This window comes from Mesoplodon densirostris, chromosome 17 (genome assembly GCF_025265405.1).
Source record: "Mesoplodon densirostris isolate mMesDen1 chromosome 17, mMesDen1 primary haplotype, whole genome shotgun sequence".
NCBI classification, from domain to species: Eukaryota; Metazoa; Chordata; class Mammalia; order Artiodactyla; family Ziphiidae; genus Mesoplodon; species Mesoplodon densirostris.
In genome coordinates, this window is record NC_082677.1 from 4,230,857 (window position 1) to 4,245,843 (window position 14,987).

General features: G+C 42.6%; 1 protein-coding gene across 3 annotated transcripts in view; it reads left to right on the forward strand.

Moving 5' to 3' along the window:
* WASF3 (WASP family member 3) overlaps positions 1 to 14,987 on the forward strand; it is a 94,970-nt gene that overhangs the window by 34,118 nt on the left and 45,865 nt on the right. For all 3 annotated transcript variants that reach the window (XM_060080161.1, XM_060080160.1, XM_060080162.1), the window contains exon 2: positions 2,468 to 2,562. The gene's annotated coding sequence lies outside the window, so the exon portion shown is untranslated. The remainder of the gene's footprint in view (positions 1 to 2,467; positions 2,563 to 14,987) is intronic.

Genomic DNA, 14,987 nt, shown 5'->3' on the forward strand with positions numbered 1-14,987 from the left:
TAACTCTTCAAGACCTTGGTGGTTCCTGACTTAGGTTAGACGGGTTATCAGCTCAGCAGGAAAGAAACACGCGCGTATGCACATCCAGTGGAGGCCATCTGATAACAGTCACTAAGAGCAGTGATGGTGGCCGGACAGCCCTGTCCTGGCTCCGCCTCTTCCAAGCTGTGTCGGCCTGGGCAAGTCACCTTCCCATCCTCGATTGCCTCATTTTTAAAATCTATTTATTTATTTTTGCTGTGTTGGGTCTTTGTTTCTGTGCGAGGGCTTTCTCCAGTTGTGGCAAGCGGGGGCCACTCTTCATCGCGGCCTCTTATTGCGGAGCACAGGCTTCAGACGCGCAGGCTCAGTAGTTGTGGCTCACGGGCTTAGTTGCTCCGCGGCATGTGGGATCCTCCCAGACCACGGCTCGAACCCGTGTCCCCTGCATTAGCAGGCAGATTCTCAACCACTGCACCACCAGGGAAGCCCAATTTCCTCATTTTTTAATGGAGATGTTACCTGTGTTGACTGAAGAAAATCACACAAGCTAAATACTTTGAGTTATGTTTTATTTGGGAATTTACCGAGGACTATAGCCCGGGAGACAGCCTCTCAGATACTCTGAGGAAGTATTCCAGAGAGGTGAGGAGGGAGCCAGGATAGGAGTGTTTGCTGGGGGTGGGGGTGGGGGTGGGGGGGAGGGGCATGTAGAGGAACATCCAAAGATGACTACCAATCACAAAACCCAAACATCTCAAGGTAATGATTTTAGTGTTTTTCTATGTATGGGAAGATGCAAGGGTCTGGGCTCTTTGACATTCTTCCTTAGACGTGCATCTTAACCATCTAGGACCAGTATCCTATTTTTCTCCATCCTGAATCCCCTCAGGGCGCACCGTCAGGGCAGCTGCAGTGGCTGCTAGCTTGATGGCGGGCAACATTTTTCAGTCCTGCCTTGTGAAGATTAAGTTGATCCTAGGTGACTCGGCACTCTGCTTAGTCCTCAGTAAGGCATTCACCAAGGGATAACTAGTAACAGAATTCTACTTCCATAGCCTTTCACACAAATGGGAACATTCATAGTTGTGTTTCCCAAAGGAAGAGTTAACACATGATTGCGAATGTAAAGGGTCATCCACGACACACACATTTGGATTGCCCTTAGGTACAGTTAGTTGTATAGTTACAAAGTGCTGGTTACTTTCAAAATCATGCAAATAAGGTGCTCTGGTTCAGGTGAAATTTGGCCTGGATAATCTAAAACCCAGGGATGCTTCTCTGTATTTGGAGATAGGATGATCACTTATGCAAACGACAGGAAAAAGTCACTTTCGCATCATCAAGTGCTGTCCAGCTGCTCCGAAGGAAGCGGGAGGAAGTTATGTGCTGCTTTTAATTCTAACTGAGCAAACCGGGAGGACATGTGTGGTATTATCGAATGACCTTTCTATTTTTTTTTTCACACTTTCAAAAGGATGGTGACAGTCTTAACTGTGGACGTTCTCATTGTCCACTGGCCCACATACAATTCACGCACAGCCAGACAGTCCCTTCTAGACTTCAGGTTGCTTTCTTCCCTACGGAGATCACACCCCCTCCCTTCCAGGGCCTGCATGGCCTTTTCCCTCCCTGCTCTTCCTTGACCTCCCACGAGGCTTTTGCTGTACTCCAGCCCACTTCTGGGCTGCCCGGCTCTTTCCTGCATCTACTGTATTACAATTGTCTACGTGCATCAGTCACCCTTGCAGGACCCAGTTCTTTCATGAGCACGCGTTTTCTCAGTCATTTTTGTGTCTGCAGGGTTTAAAGGCGGGCCAACTTAGGCAAGATGCTTGGAAATGTTTTGCTGAATGAACGAATGCTTGTTCTGTACGTGTTTCTTAAATGTATTTTCCTAAGTGAGTGGTAACTCTATTTGGGTAGGAAACTGTACTATATTTTTGGTACTGCAAACAGTGTTTATCTTCAGATAACTCTGTAGGTTGCTGTTAATATCAGTTATCCTGGAAACAGTTTCTAGGGCCAGTTCAGCAGGTATTAAGTCGTTGTTACTGTTTTATCCCCACCTGTACTATTAAAATATTTGTGAAGTGATCACCAAGATTTTTATTGACTTGAGTTCTTATGCGAATGATCTGTATTCAGTTAATCGTGGGCGGTCACAAACCTAAAATGTGTGTAAGCAGTTCAGTTGAATAGACCTGTGGTATACTGGGCTTTTTTGTTTTTCTTCCCTTTGGCTGTTATTTACCATGCCTTAAAGTTAATTTCAGAGCTTATTCCAGGATAGAGATTGGGAATTATACCGGAATTCACATTCCTTATTAACTCCCTGCTTAAACTAACTTAAAAAGAACTAGTTCTGGGACTAGAGCTCCCTTGACGAAATTATTGGAATGTGAAATTTGAATTTAAGACTTTCTTGGAGACGTGAATGCATTTTGCTTGCTGGTATTTAATTCTTTTTCTTTTTCTTTCTTCTTAGTTTTAATTTTGATTGCTGTTACTACTGATATCTGAGCCAAAGTGGTGATGCTACCTGAGGGACATTTCTGCAACCCATAAGTCAACAGTTACACGGTAAGACTGTGTGCCTTTTACCCTTAAAGCCATTTAATTTCTATAACATTATAGTTTAGAATTTTAATTTGAAATGGAGTAGGATAAAATATGTTAGTGTTTCAAAATATTAAAATATCAATATATTTTAATATATAAATATTAACAGCAGATAATATTTTAGAGCTTTTGGTCCTAATCAACAGTGAGAGGTTGAAAGAGAAAAACTATAATTTGATATATTTATTTCCTATTAATTTTTACGTGAACAAGTATGCATATGCAGTTTTTGACTCATTAAACTGGGGTCTCATTTCCCCCCCTATATATTTTGCCCATTTACTTTCTGTTTCCTGAGGTTTAACCAGTTCGTTATTTTTTTGGATCTTGTTAATGACGAGTGGGTATGAGAAGCCGAGATGATAAAACTTAAACCTCCTCAGGTGTTACTGTAACTCACTCTGAAGTGGAGTGGTGATTCCAACAGTGGCTCAAATGAGGTTTTGAATTATTTACGGGTTTGAATGACCTGTATTTCTCTACCTTTGAGGAATGCCTCAAGAGTAACGAGGATGGTGGACTGGGAAGGCAGGTCCTGCTTGGAACCTCACTTTCCTTCTGTACAGAATTCTGCCGTCTGTCTCGCCTGCTTTACAGAGTGAAAAAGTCACGTGATGTTTGTGGAATTGTCCTTTTTCGCATTAAGGGCAGAGGGAGAATGACAAGCCTTGGTTCTGAGATGGCATTACTCTCGGTATCTGTGTGGGGGGCGTGCCAGGAGCCTTGACCTCTAATCCTGCCTCCCCTTGACCTTGGCCATGGCGCTCCAGTAACTTTCTATCCAAAAATTGATGTTGATTCCCATACTTCCATGTTACAGGTAATTTTCCAGGAATATGTCTGAATTCTTTGACCACAGCAGAATTAAGCTAGAAATCAGTATCAGATGTTTGGGAAATCACCAAATATTTTGAAATTAAATATCACATTATAAAGATCCCATGGGTCAAAGAGGAAGTCACAAGGGAAATTAGAAAATATCTTGAATTGAATGAAAATGAAAATACAATAAGATTTATGGGATGTTCCTAAAGCAGTACTGCAAAGGGAAATTTATAGTGTTAAAGGCTTATATTAGAAAACAGAAGTTTTGAAACAATAATGTAAACTTTTACTTTATCAGCTCAGTGCTTTCTGTCCACCTAGAGGGTGGGATAGGGAGGGTTAGAGGGAGACGCAAGAGGGAAGAGATATGGGGATATATGTATATGTATAGCTGATTCACTTTGTTATAAAGCAGAAGCTAACACCATTGTAAAGCAATTATACTCCAATAAAGATGTTAAAAAAAAAGAAATTAGAAGGCATTGAACTATATTCAATATTCTGTAATAAACCATAATGGAAAAGAATATGAAAAAGAATATATATGTGTATAACTGAATCACTTTGCTGTACAGCAGAAATTAACACAGCATTGTAAATCAATTATACTTCAATAAAATAAATTAAAAAAAAAAGAAACTAGAAGGCAAAGAGCAAATTAAACCCAGAACAAGCAGAGGAAGAAAATAATAAAGATAAGAGCAGAAAACAATGAAATAAAAAACGGGAAAAAAAAAAAAAGGAAAAAAATCAGTGAAACCAAAAGCTGTTTCTTTGATGAGATCAATAAAAGTGACAAACCTGTAGTCATACTGATTAGGAAAAAGAGAGAGAAGAGGCAAAAATTTCTAATATCAGAAAAGAGAGACCATCAATATAGATCCTACAGATATTAATAGGAAGATAAGGAAATACTATGAGCCACTTAATACATATGATAACTTAGATAAATGGACAAATTCCATCAAAGATACAACCTACCAAACCTCACTCAAGAAGAAATGGATAGGGACTTCCCTGGCGGTCCAGTGGTTAAGAACTTCGCCTTCCAATGTAGGGGGTGTGGGTTTGATCCTGGTTGGAGAGCTAAGATCCCATATGCCTTGCAAGCCAAAAGGCCAAGACATAAAACAGAAGCAATATTGTAACAAATTCAATGAAGACTTTAAAAATGGTCCGCATCAAAAAATCTTAAAAAAAAGAGAAATGGGTAACTTGTATAGCTCTTTATTAAAGAAATTGGATTTGTAGTTAAAAATTGTCCCCAGAAGAAAGCTCTAGGCCCACATGGTCTCATTGGTGAATTCTGCCAACCTATTAAGAAAGAAATAATACCAATTATATACAAACCCTTCAGAAAACTATTTTATGAGGTCAGTATTACTCTGAAACAAAAAACAGATATTTCTCCACAAAATATTAACAAATTAAATACAGTTTATACAGAAAGGGTAATATATCATGCCAAAGGATCATTTATTCCAGAAATGCAGGAATAATTCACAATATCAACAAACTAAACAACAGAATTTTTAAAACCCCTATGATCAACTCAATAGATGTAGAAAAAGCTTTTAACAATATTCATCATCCAGTCATGATTAAAAACTCAGAAAACTAAGAATAGAAGGAAACTCAAAAAAGTTGGAGTAGAAGGGAGCTTCCTGAACTTGATAAAAGCTATCTATGAAGAACCTACAGCTGATCTTAAAATTACTGGTGGAAGACTGAATGCTTTTGCCTAGCATTAGGAGCAAGGCAAGGATAGTCACTCAACGTTGCTATTCAGAATTGTCCTAGTCAGTGCAATAAAGCAGGAAAAAGAAATAAAAGGCATATGGATAGGGAAAGAAGCAAAAGCAAATTTAGAACTCCCCTAGCAAGGGGCCTGAGAAACATTGGTTTAGCCTGCCAGCCTCTGTGATATAGAAGGGAGAACAGGAGTTGGGAATAGCTGTTGAATGCCAGCACATAAAATCTACTACATTTTGGTTTCTGTGGTCATGATCTGAAAATCATAAAAGCAAGGCAACATTTACATCACTTGTGGGTTTAAATTACTGTTCTTTAACGTTTAAAGTTAAAAGTCAAAATAATCTATTGTGAGAGTCTTATTTCAGCATTTTCTTTCCGTTAATATAACTGGAAAGCCACGTGTAGTATTTAAAAGTTACGCATTGGTTTAAACGTCATTAAATAGCCTTTGTTTTTTAATTTAAAGAAAAAGGCTATCTGAAACAATATTAAGATGTCCTCTAAAACTTTGTGAGGGCAAACAACATTATTTGTTAAATCTGTTACAACTCTCACTTAACTTTGGAGAAGTTAACAGTTCTTAGAATATACTGACGTGTTTTGTATAATAATACAAGACACATATTGTGCCTTTTAATTGCTGCTATGTAATTTCCAAGTACTTGCTTCTTTTTATGGTGGTTGGCAGTGTGGAACTGAGAAAATCTTGAGTCCTGGTCCCAGTTGTCTGGGAGAATTATATGACAGGACAGTGTCTCTGGGTGGTTTTACTGGAATCATTTCTAAGTCTCTTGCAATGAAATTGTCTTTCAGCCTAAGTCGAATACTTACAAATATTAAACAAATTTAATAATTGTGTGCATTTCATTACATGTTACCGGCCCTGTCACTTGGTGCTAAGTACTTGGTATGGCACAGAGGAGGAGTGTACATTTAGAAGTTATGGAAGATCTTGGGTTCAAATGCTAAAAACATAGAGGCTTAGTTAAGCTTTTGAGCAAAATCCACGTAAATCCGTGATCCTCCTTTCCCTTATCTGTAAAAGGAGGATAATAATCTTGATAAGCTGCTGAAAACATTGAAAATATTCCTCAGAGCATCTGAGAGACCATGGACCCTCAGATGGTGATGCTGGTAGAGGGTCTTAGTTGCAGAAACATCATAAGACTTTGGCACCCATCAGAACTGGTTTTGAGTTTTAAGTTCTTATACTTATGAGTCATGTCACTTTGGATAAGTTAATTTTTTTTTTAAATTTATGATCTAGTAAGCACTGTTGCATTTATTAATTTATCTATTTTTGGCTGTGTTGGGTCTTCGTTTCTGTGCGAGGGCCTTCTCTAGTTGTGGCAAGTGGGAGCCACTCTTCATCGCGGTGTGCGGGCCTCTCACCATCGCAGCCTCTCTTGTTGTGGAGCACAGGCTTCAGACGTGCAGGCTCAGTAGTTGTGGCTCATGGGCCTAACCACACCGTGGCATGTGGAATCTTCCCAGACCAGGGCTCGAACCCGCGTCCCCTGCACTAGCAGGCAGACTCCCAACCACTGCGCCACCAGGGAAGCCCTGGATAAGTTAATTTTTGAGCCCTGAGTTCTTTATCTGTTAAGCGAGGGCAGTGCCAGCCCATAAGGTTGTAGTGGGGTGTGAATGACATAACGTATATAGTAAAATGCTTAGGTAAGTAAAATGTTCCCATTTATCACCTTTAACGGGTTTACCATCGTTAGCTTTATGATTTTGTTCCACTGGTTGATTTTCTATAAAGTGAACTAGAAACCCCGAATGATCACAGTTCACCTGTTGGACTATGTTGAGAAGAATGAAGCTGATAGGATGCCAGGCTTGATGTTTTGAGACCAAGTGTTGCAAATTTTAGACATTTTACTAGTATTTCTCTGGTACTTTCATAGTGCAAACAGTTGGGAGTGGTTAACTAAAATAACCATTCAGTTTATCTTAACTATCTTTCATGAACACAGCTTCTAGTTGCCAGAAATATTGCCATCAGGATGCTTTTGGTTTCTAAAAATACAGACTCAAGATTTGTAGCATGTCTGCTAGGGAACAGTTGGTAGGTTCTACAGCTTTACTGCTATTTTGACCTTATTTTAGGATGTCATTCATATGAATTGCCAACGTTTGGCTATTTTTGACCAACAAAAGTGGTAATTCCATATGGTTCAAGTGGATATTTCAGGCTATGCTGGTAGTGTTTTCTTTACACACTTGGTAAATGATCTAATTTTATATCTTATAGTTTGTTGTTTCCCCTAGGAGCTTAAATTTATTTTTAATGCGTTTTGGATTTTCTTCGTTAATTTGTTTGGTGAATGTTATTCTCAAGTAATTGGTGCAAAAGAGTAGGGCAAAGAAAAATAAGTGCTACATCTTTCTTAACAAAAAGAGGAGATGCTGCCTAATCTTTGAGAAGACTTTCAGTTTATGGTCAAGTAAATAATTGGAAACAAAAACTAGAGGCTTTTGAGAATTAAACCTTGAGGTCATAGGTCATACAGGTAGAGTCTGAGTCCCTGAAAATTCTTTGAGATCAGTTCACCCTCACAAGTGCTAAAGCACTCTGGATGGTTTTAGCTTCTGAGGGTTTATTCATGTGTTTCATGTTATGAAAATAATGCAGTGTTCAGTCAGTTTAATGTTGTGTTTTATAAAGTGTCCATAGGTCATATGTTTATTGTACTTTGAATAAGAAGCTAACAATTTTAGTTTTATTTAAAAGGGCATTCGTGGAACAGACACTTAGTGTGGATCATAAACAGTGATAATAATATTGGGGTGAGCAGCTTAGGAGCCTTTCCTACGCATCACAGTGTGATCAAAGCCTGACTGTGGTGCTGGTAAACCATTCTTCCCCTTCTTGTCCAACTAAAGGGAAAAGGGAGGTACAGAGTTAGTTTTTTAATGTGTCAGGTAAGCACTGATTCCTTCACAGGGGTAGTATCTGGGGTTTGGGATCCACTTTACGCTGTTCGTGGCCTTGGTGTACCATCTCATCGGAGGTCTCATCGGAGCCCTCGGAGGGGAGCAGGCAGGTGTTACTTCCGTCTTGTAGGTGAGGACTGGGGTGTAGCGGGATTGAGATCCTGAAGAACTTGGGTTCTGCTCGCTGGTCTGGCTTGTTCGGCTGCTGTGCCAGGGCCAGGCCCCTCTCAGGACGGCTGTCTGTGCTCACTGTTTGCACTGCCCGCTCCCTGATCGTGGAGCGGGGACACGTCCACTTTGGAGGATGGAACTCTGTAGGAGGAAAACTTTTCCTAGGAAGTGAGTTAGCATTTCTGTTTGCTGTATTCATCGAGCCATTAACTGTGGCGCCTGACGAATTGCTAAATTTATCTTTTTCTGTTTTTTTCTGTCGTGGTCTTTCGTCCCATGTCTGTGGCTCACAGTAATTCTTTCTACCTGACCATCGTGTCAAAATCTAAATAGGAAATACATTTCCAGGCATCTCCCAATTTGTATTCTGCCCTTATCTCTTATCCAACCCCACGGATCCAGTTTTTAAAGCTTTATTGAGGCGTAATTGACCAACAGTAAATGATGCATATTTGAAAGGTACAGTCTGGTAAGTTCTGACCTGTGCACACAGCCGTGAGCGCGCAGGCCGTCGCCCATGGGAGGTTCCTCCGGCCTTTGTCACCCTCCCCCCGTCTCTCCCGCATCTCCAGGCAACCACGGATCTGCTCTCTGTCGTGAGATTGGTTTGCGTTTCCAGAATGTTACTGTAAAGGAAAAGCAGTCCTCTGTGTGTCTCCTGCTTCTTCACTCTGACACCAGACGTGTGGTGTCCCCACGGCAGGCAGTTTGGTGACACCGGCCAGGTGGCTTGCAGTTCAACTCAGTTCTGACGTTTATCTGGTGGAGAGGACACCCATCCCACAGGTGAAGGGTCTGTCCCACAAGATCCCCCCACCCCCGCCCAAGCCCCCCAGCTTCCTTTGTTATCTGCACTTCTGGCCGACTGGCTGTAAATCCAAGGTTCCCATGACCCCTGTCTGAGCTTGATGGTGCACAGAACTCAGGAAACCAGTTTACCTACTAGGTGGATGATCAGGCTGTTACGAGGACCTTCAAGGATGTGAATGAGCAGCTTGATGATGAGACGCAGAGGGTGAGGTCTGGCAGGCCCCGAACCCCGTGAGTTTGGGGTGCACCACCCTTCTGGCATGTGGATGCATCCGGTTCACCAGCCTAGGAGCTCTTGAACCCCATCCTTTTGGGGGGTTTATGGAGGCTTCGTGACAGGCACGATTCGTTAGATCATTGGCCGTGGGTGACTGAACTTGGTCTCCAGCCCCTCTCCTTTCCCCAGAGGTCTGCGGGTGGGACTGAAAATTCCAACCTTCTAATCACTGGGTTGGTACTCCTGGCAAGCAGCCCCCATCCTTAGGGGAAGGTCCAGAAGTCACTTCATTAACATACGCAAGTGTGGTTCAGAGGGGTTGGTTTGTCTCAAAAGACTCCTTTATAACTCTTATCACTTAGGAAATTCCAAGAGTTCTAGGAGCTCTGTGCCATTAATGGTGATGAAGACCAAATACGTATTTGTTATTATAAATCACAGTATCATAGTTATGTAGAAGGACCCCTACAGTGTGCACTCTTTTATTGTCTGGCCTTTGTTCAGCATAGCCATCTGAGATGCATCCTTGTTGTTTCCCGTATCAGTAATTCATTCCACGTTGTTGCTAAGAAGTGCAGTTTGTTGGGCTTCCCTGGTGGCGCAGTGGTTGAGAGTCCGCCTGCCGATGCAGGGGACACGGGTTCGTGCCCCGGTCCGGGAGATCCCACATGCCGCGGAGCGCTGGGCCCGTGAGCCATGGCCGCTGAGCCTGCGCGTCTGGAGCCTGTGCTCCGCAACGGGAGAGGCCACAACAGTGAGAGGGCTGCGTACCGCAAAAAAAAAAAAAAAAAAGAAGTGCAGTTTGTTTATCCACTCACCTATGGATGGTTTTTGGGGTCGTTTCTATTTTGGGGTTGTTTTTGGCTTTTGCAGATCAAACTGTATGAACATTCATGTACAGGTCTTTGTGTGGGCATGTGCTTTTTTTTCTTTTTTAATTAATTAATTTATTTGGTCATGCTGGGTCTTAGTTATGGCAGGCGGGCTCCTTAGTTGCGGCATGCCTGTGGGATCTAGTTCCCTGACCAGGGATCAAACCCAGGCCCCCTGCATTGGGAGCTCCGAGTCCTAACCACTGTACCACCAGGGAAGTCCCTGGGCATATGCTTTTATTTTTTCTGCATAAATTCCCAGGAGTGAAATGGTTCCTAGGGTCGTTCTGTTAAGTGTGCATTTAACTTTTTAAGAAACTGCCAAACTGTTTTCCAAAGTGATTGGGTTGTTTTACATTTCCTTCAGCAGAGAGTTCCGGTTTCTCTACATTCTTACCGATGTTTGGTGTGGTCAGTGGTTTTGCCTTCAGCCATTCTAATAGGTGTGCAGTGCCATCTCCTTGTGGTTTTAATTTGCATCTCCTTCATGGGTAATGACTGATGCTGTGAAATGTCCTTGAGGTGCTTATTTGCCATCTGTCTGTCTTCTGTGGAGTGTCTGTTCATATATTTTGCTCATGTTTCTAATTGGATAGTTTTATTATTGAGTTTTGAGAGTTCTTTGTTTTGCATGTAAGACCTTCATTCAATAAGTGATTTGCACTTTCATCCATTTGATTAGCAATTTTTCCCCCTTTACTCTAGAATGAAGCTTTTGGGAGTGACTGGGATTATTTTACAGTCTAGATCTCCCAGGTTCCATTTATCTTTAAAAAAGTTTATTTAAGTAGCTGGTTTTATCTGGCTGGTCAAAACAGGGAAGGAAAGCAGTTCCTGGTAAAAGCATCTCTGAGGTTCCTGGATTAGTAACATGAATCAGAATAAACTTTTATATGCAACAGAGAAATAGAAAACAGGTGTAGGCTCAAATATAAAGTATATTCTGCAGTCCCAAATGTACTGAGTGTCTGATTATATGGATACCAAGACACTATAAAATGACTTAGAAATAAAATACGAATATATTTTTAAAGCGTTTTACATCTAAAAGGAATTAAGTAATTTGTTGATGAAAAATTAATCAATAGTCAATCTAAGAAAGAAAGAGAAAATTTTATTCAGGCCATCCTGAAGATTATAACCCAGGAGGCAGTCTTTTAGAAATCTCTGAAGACTCTGCTCATTGGAGGTCAAAGCACACGTTATATAAGTTTTTGAGACAAAGAGTCATACATCAAAGGAACATATTGACAGTTTGTGAGCCCAACAAGGCGAGTAGTGGGTCATGGTGACCCCTTGCAGGATTGAGAAAGGAATGTTATTCCTAAGCCATTGCCTCACTGGCACCAGTAGGAAGTTGCTTTTTTTGGGTGAGCAGGCATTCCTGTGTCTTTAAGGGGATCCAGTTAATATAATGTGTGATACAGATGCAAAGTGCACACTAAAGGGGGAGGGTAGTGGCTCAAATGGCAGAGAAAATTTTGTTTAAAAATTTTCTTGTTCTGCCTTAAAAATAATTCTGTTTCATCACTTTAAATTAAAAAAAAAAACAATCCAAACTTAAGATGGACATAACAGAGCTTAAAAGTCCATTTAAATATAGATACCCAGATAACTGGTGGAAGGTTCTAGAAGAGAAGCTTTCTTGAGCCCCATGGCCACCCCCGTGATGCCCAGGAGAGGAGGGCGGGGCAGAGACCATGGATTGTTCTTCACTTACTGGGTGCTGTCCACCACTTGCTTCTCCATATCCCACTCGTGGTAGGTTATTTTCTTCACTTTTTCTGGCCTTGAGGTTTCTTTCGACAGCAGACAGACGACAAGACAGGAGCCAGTGGTGAACACGCTGGTGCAGAGGAAGCTCTGCCTCAGCCTCTACTCTCTGCCTTTTCAGTTAGAACCAGATGTTAGCGTCCACCTGAAAAAATGTCCAGGGGATGTTTTGTAGCCCATAAAAGACAAGCGACCATTTCTTATCTCTGAGCGTCCTCCAAAAACAAGCACTTGACAGGGGTTTCACATCACTATGTTATTCCATAGACATAAATCTGCTTTTTTCCCCTGGGGTACTTCTTATTTACTTGTTGAGGTTGTTGAGCCAAACCGAGATGATACTTTCCAACCCTTGGGAACGAACTGCATTCCTCCACCGCCTGATGTTTCCAGAGTAGCCTCCGTGCGCCGAGCCTGCGCTGCAGGGCCGGTGAAGCGGTGTGAGCTCCCCACCCCCCAGTGAAGTCTTTCCAGTTGTGTTTTAATTTCCCAGGTATGAGAAATACTTTAAACTAGTGCTTGTCACCCTGGATTGTAACTTTATTGATATGCCTGCCTCTCTCACTGAACCATTACTCCTCGAGGAAAGGGATTTTGTCTTTTTTTTTTTTTTGCGGTACGCGGGCCTCTCACTGTTGTGGCCTCTCCCATTGCGGAGCACAGGCTCCGGACGCACAGGCTCAGCAGCCATGGCTCACGGGCCCAGCCGCTCCGCGGCATGTGGGATCTTCCCGGGCCGGGGCACGAACCCGTGTCCCCTGCATCGGCAGGCGGACTCTCAACCACTGCGCCACCAGGGAAGCCCTGTCTTATTTTTGATGTTTATTCTTTGTGTTTCCATTGGCTAAAGTATAATAAAAATCCACGAGGTGTTTGGAGCACAGGCGAATCCAATATGGATATTTCTGGAAGCCAGCTGAATATCTAACTGGAAGGAAGGAAAGCACACCAGAGCTCGGGGGCCCTGTGAGCGCAAATCTGTTTTTTCGGAGGAGGAAACTGAGGCCCACCTTGGTTAAGAAACCTGCACGGGGTCACGCAGAGCCAGTGGCAGAACTGGGCCTGGAGCCCACATCCTCCAGTTCCTCTGTGCCTTTCTGTCCCTCATCACGCAGAAGCCTACAGACCGTGTTCCAGTAACAAAGCCTAGATAGACATTTATCCCAGTGAAACACGACTGTTACACTTATGCAGTCTTTTCCCCCACTTCGCCCCCGACTTCTTCACGACTTTCCCCTGAAGCTTACGTAAAAGAGGTGAGGCAGTGTCGTTCTAGAAGATCACAGAACAGGGTGGGCGTGGAGGAAGCCCAGGCTCTTCCTCTGGCTGCGGGAATGTGACGGCCTTGTGGGTATCTTCCGGGGAACGTCGGCAGGCAAGCGGGGTCCCGTAAAGCCAGGGAGGAGCAGACACGGTCCTTGCCCCTCACAGTCAGAGGGGCACAGCGGGAAACATGGTGGGCATCAGAGGACCGGCTCTGTGCGGGCGCAGGGATGGGGCCACATGTGCTGGGATCACGTTTTTTCTGAGGACACAACTCCTACATACAAGTCAATGTGATTAAAAATCCAGACATGTGCAGTAGGCACACGTGTAGTCTTCTGTGTGCAGGAGAGTCCGGGCCTGTGATTTCCTCTGCTACGTGCTGCACTGTAACTGCCAGGCATGTGGCCGTCAGAGCAGAGGTTACCAGCACATCGGGAGCAGAAAAGAAAGGATCATTAACGCTGTCAGGTTCTCTGAGCTGTGCGTGTTCTCCAGACTCAGGAAATCCTTATGGCTGCAGGGTGGAGACAGAAATGCATCACAGTTTTGTCAGTTTTGTGCACTCAACCAGGGCCATCGGTAATATAGTTTTAAATATGTAATAAGGACTTAGTGCAGTTTCTTTAAGTTACACTCTGCATCCAATCAACCCTTTCTACAATCGCAATATAAACTGGGGAATGATCACAATCGGGCGTTTCTGGGCCATAAAACAAATCTCAGCAAATTTAAGGGAGTTAAAGTCAGCCAAAGCATGTCCTCTGAACACAATGAAAACCACCAGCAGTAGGATGTCTGGAAAAATCCACTCATTGTGTTTGTATTACAAAGTCGACTGCTTGCCCGAAAGAGATCTTCCAGATGGTTCACGTGGACAGGAATGGCCGTGGAAAGGGACATTCTGAGAACTTCATACTATTTTAAACATCTGTGGAATTGCTTCTATAATTTTTTTTAAGAAAAAAAAAGCATTCCAATTAATCATGCTGTAGGAGAACTGAAGAGTTTCAGTATATGGAATTTTAAAAAGAGGGTAAATAAGTTATTGGAAGATAGGGAAGTTTGAGTGAAAGTAGAAAGCACATTGACATGATTCTAAAATTCTTTAATCCTTTGACTTTAATTACAAGAGTACTACTTGGAGAAGTTAAATGCCAGTTTGCAGACATTTAGTTGCATAATGAGTAAAAGTACAGGAAAAATTCAGGTTTAGGTTAATTGTACAATAAGCAGAATTAGATGGGAAATATTAAGTATCTTATTATTATTATTTTTTTTTTTTCTTTTTGCGGTATGCGGGCCTCTTACTGTTGTGGCCTCTCCCGTTGCGGAGCACAGGCTCCGGACGCGCAGGCCCAGCGGCCATGGCTCAAGGGCCCAGCCGCTCCGCGACATATGGGATCCTCCCAGACCGGGGCACGAACCCGTATCCCCTTCATCGGCAGGCGGACTCTTAACCACTGCGCCACCAGGGAGGCCCAAAGTATCTTATTTTAGTAATGAATGTGATATTAATATTAAAGTAATAAGATCATTAGTATCTTACCTTTTGTTGCCCAGCACACATTTTCACGTGAGCCTCCATACAGCCTGTAAGGAAGCCACGGAAGGTGTAATTAGTACACACTGACTCGGGGTTATTTTGAAAAGGTGACGCAAAAATCAACGTCTAATGTCCACTTGTATTATTCTGTGTCCTTATGGGATCCCACCTGCAGAAGTTTGACGGGGGATGTGCCTGTGTGAAAAGAGGAGAG